Here is a 4718-nt window from a genome sequence, read left to right on the forward strand (position 1 = left end):
CTCGGCTCCCCCTTCTGGCCTTCTCCGTCATCTGGAAAAATAGGATTTTTGGTGAAATTTCCTTCCGCAGTTTGATCTTCCGAAATATTGCATCCCGACGGTGCTTTTTCCAGCAGAATCCCGGCTCCGGTGCGCGATCTCCAAATAATCATGAAACATGCAAAATAGATGAAATAACATAAGTATTGTGTCCCAATATGAAATATATCAATGAATAACAGCAAATTATGATATAAAATAGTGATGCAAATTGGACGTATCAACTCCCCCAAGCTTAGACTTCGCTTGTCCCCAAGCGAAACCGAACTCGGTGAACAGGACCACATGTTTATGGAGTGAAGAGTCGATAAATAAAATACGGACAAGAAGCATCATATTCATTCACACAAGACATTATAGTAAACAACTTCCTCATATAACTCAACTTGAAACAAGTATAAGGTAATCACAAATAAAGGTGCATAAGAAATCATAATTGGTGATGGCAAACTTTGTTCTTGGTCAAAGAACAGTTAACAGATTATACTTATCTATTGAGCAGCGCTCTCATATTAAAACTTATGGTAAACTTGCATACTCAATCATATTAATCATTGATGACTTTCAAAGCTATATTCATTCAGGTAAAACTTGTACTAAACAAGAAAGAGTAAAGACATGATGAAACAAATCACAATATAATAGTTTGATCACAACAACTCAAATGCTTGCTTGAGATGGAGGGAAATAGGTTTACTGACTCAACATAAAGTAAAAGACGGGCCCTTCGCAGAGGGAAGCAGGGATTAAATCATGTGCTAGAGCTTTTTCAGTTTTGAAATCATATAAAGAGAATAAAAGTAAAGTTTTGAGAGGTGTTTGTCGTTGTTAACGACTGGTAGCGGGTACTCTAACCCCCTTGCCAAACAGACCTCCAAAGAGCGGCTCCCATGAAGGACGTTATCTCTACCAGCAAGGTAGATCATCCCTCTTCTCTTTTGTTTACACATGTACTTTAGTTTATTTAAGGATGACACTCCCCCCAACCTTTGCTTACACAAGCCATGGCTAACCGAATCCTCGGGTGCCTTCCAACAATCTCATACCATGGAGGAGTGTCTATTGCAAAATTAAATTGCTTACTGATGAATCAGGGCAAAACATGTGAAGAGAATTATTAACGAAAGTTGATTAATTGGGGCTGGGAACCCCGTTGCCAGCTCTTATTGCAAAATTATAGGATAAGTGGATGAAGCCACTAGTCCATTAGTGGAGGCTCGCCTAACAAGACTGAAAGATAAAACACCACATACTTCCTCATGAGCTATAAAACATTGACACAAATAAGAAGTAATAAATTTTGAATTGTTTAAAGGTAGCACATGAAGTATTTACTTGGAATGACAGAAAATGCCATGCAGTAGGTAGATATGGTGGACACAAATGGCATAGGTTTGGGTTCAGGTTTGGATGTACGAGAAGTATTCCCTCTCAGTACAGGTCTTTGGCTAGCAAGGTTAAATAGCAAGCATAGGAGTTGAGGGAAACAAACAAATATACATGTGATAGACATAATCATGCATCTTTCTTGTAAGCACAAACAACTTTAACTTTAGAATACTAAGCTAAGAACTGATAAGAAAGATAATAACATCTTCTACATGTATTTCCTCTATTCTTCTTAAACTCAAAGTGTTGTTGCTATTGACCATTGCTAAGTTTGACAAAACCAAATAGATTTACTCAATGCTCCCAAAGTGGTACCAATACTAATATCAAGATCAATCATATAGTAGAAATTGCAAACTAAGATAAGGTGTGCAATATGTAAATGATAAGACTTCTCATTAATATTTCATAACGATAACTCACACCAAGGGATACATAGACAAACTAAAGGAGAGATACTTCCACACCGCAACCCATCTTATACGATAACTTCCCTACTCATGATATGACACTACTTGATAGTAAAAAGTAAAAGGTAGTGATGATGTGATACCGCGGCACTCCCCAAGCTTGGAACAAACCAAGGGGATGCCAATACCGATGATGAATCAATCCTTTGGCGATGGTGGTGATGAATTCCTCATGCGCTTCTTACAGATCTCCTTCAGCTTCAGCTTCTCAGCTTGGCAAATCTGCACTAGGTCTCGAAGAGATTCATTGTTATCTGAAGTCGGCGATGGCAAACCTGTGACGGGCATCAAGTAATATCCCAGCATTCTACGGAGTCGGTAATTCGCCTCCCTGAGTATCTCCACTTCTCTTCTTAGAGCCCGGTATTGACCACAAAACTCATCGGTAGTCCGTAGAGCTTCTTCCAGCACAGGGAAAGAGTCGAGGCCAAGAGCAGGTGGTAAGGGTCCCTGCAAGTTATGAGAGAAAGAACGTCGAGTATCAACAGATCCCACCAAGACTTGCTTACTCCCAACAGCTTGTTGCTCTTGTTTTGACGACACCCTTTTCACTTCTTCCTTCGAAGGCCCTTTGCCCTTGTTGTCGGAGGCCATGGTGCTCCTAAATCAAAGACAAATCCTGGCAGAAACAGCTCGAAACAAAACACGTCGAGAAAACGATATACGGACCTCCAGGGGTCCGGGGGATTATATAGTAAAAAATTTCAGAACAAACGGAAAGTACCGAGTCGAACCCGTAGTCGGAAAGGGGCGACGAGGCGGTGCCCTCATAGGTCGGCGCGGGCCCGAGCCGGCCGCGCCGCCTATGGTGGCACGCCCTCGTGCGTCTTTTCCACTCCGTTTCGATCTCGTAATTTTTCATATTTTCCAAAAACAGCAAAAATATTGTTCGGAAAGTAAATTGCGAACTTTTCATTACCAGATCTTGTTACCTATTCAAAGTCGAGTTCGGCGGATCGTCAATTTGTCCTTTGATGAAAGCCTCCGGTGTTTCCACTTGAATAATATCAATATCAACATTATAAGAATCACCCGAGATATAATGCTTGAGTCTTTGTCCATTCACCACTTGCGTAGCATTGCCTTGGAGAGAGCTAATTTTAATTGCTCCTGAACGATACACCTCCTCAACAACATATGGTCCTTCCCATTTCGAGAGTAATTTCCACGCAAAGAGTCTGAGACGAGACCGATACAATACGACTTTATCCCCAATATTAAACTCTCTTTTGATGATCCTTCTATCATGCCATTTCTTAACTTTCTCTTTAAAGAGTTTAGCATTTTCATAAGCTTCACTTCTCCATTCATCTAGAGAACTTAATTTTAGCAACCTCTTATTACCGGCAAGTTTAGGATCTTTATTTAATTCTCTAACAACCCAATAAGCTTTGTGTTCTAGTTCTAAAGGTAAATGACAAGCTTTTCCGTAAACCATTTTATAAGGTGACATTCCCATGGGGTTTTTATAAGCAGTTCTATAAGCCCATAGTGCGTCTTTCAATTTACTAGCCCAATTCTTTCTAGATTTATTAACGGTCTTTCCCAAAATAGATTTAATCTCCCTATTTGATAATTCTACTTGACCACTAGTTTGAGGGTGATAAGCGGAAGGAATTCTATGATTAATACCATACCTAGCAAGAGTTTTTCTAAAACCTCCATGAATAAAATGAGAACCTCCATCAGTCATAATATATCTAGGTACTCCAAATCTAGGAAAAATAATATCCAAAAGCATTTTTAAAGAGGTCTCACCGTCAGCACTTTTTGTAGGTATGGCTTCCACCCATTTAGTAACATAATCAACATCAACAAGTATATGAGTGTTACCTTCTGAAGAGGGAAAAGGTCCCATGAAGTCAAATCCCCAACAATCAAACGGTTCAATAACAAGAGTATAATTCATAGGCATTTCATTGCGTCTGGAGATATTACCAACCCTTTGACATTCATCACAAGATAAAATAAACTTCCTTGCATCTTTGAAGAGAGTTGGCCAATAAAAACCTGATTGTAGAACCTTTTGCGCGGTTCTATCTCCGGCGTGATGTCCTCCATAAGCACTACCATGACATTTACTCAATATCTCTTGTTGTTCATATTCGGGAACACACCTTCGCAGAATACCATCCACTCCTTCTTTATATAAGTGTGGGTCATCCCGAAATAATGCCTCAAGTCATAAAAGAATTTCCTCCTCTCGCTGAGCTGAAAAGGTTGGAGGCAAGTACTTGGAAACAATAAAGTTAGCATAACCAGCATACCAAGGACTGTCTCGCGAGCTCACCTTTATTACAGCCAATTGTTCATTTGGAAAACTATCATTAACAGGAACAGAATCATAAGCAATATTTTCCAATCTAGACAAATTATGAGCAACAGGATTATCAGCACCTTTCCTATCTACAATATGTAAATCAAATTCTTGCAAAAGAAGTACCCATCTAATAAGCCTTGGCTTAGCATCTTTCTTTGTCATAAGGTATCTAATTGCAGCATGATCAGTATGAATCGTAACTTTTGAATCAACAATATAAGATCTAAATTTGTCACAAGCAAAGACTACAACTAACAATTCTTTTTCAGTAGTAGCATAATTTCTTTGAGCAGCATCAAGAGTTTTACTAGCATAATGAATAACATTCAGTTTTTTATCTACTCGCTGTCCAAGAACAGCGCCTACAGAAAAATCACTAGCATCACACATAATCTCAAAAGGCAAATTCCAATCAGGAGGTTCAACTACAGGAGCAGTTGTTAAGGCTTTCTTTAGAGTTTCAAAAGCTTCCTTACAATCATCATCAAAAACAAAAGGTA

The sequence above is a fragment of the Lolium rigidum genome, chromosome 2, assembly GCF_022539505.1.
Source record: "Lolium rigidum isolate FL_2022 chromosome 2, APGP_CSIRO_Lrig_0.1, whole genome shotgun sequence".
Taxonomy (NCBI): domain Eukaryota; kingdom Viridiplantae; phylum Streptophyta; class Magnoliopsida; order Poales; family Poaceae; genus Lolium; species Lolium rigidum.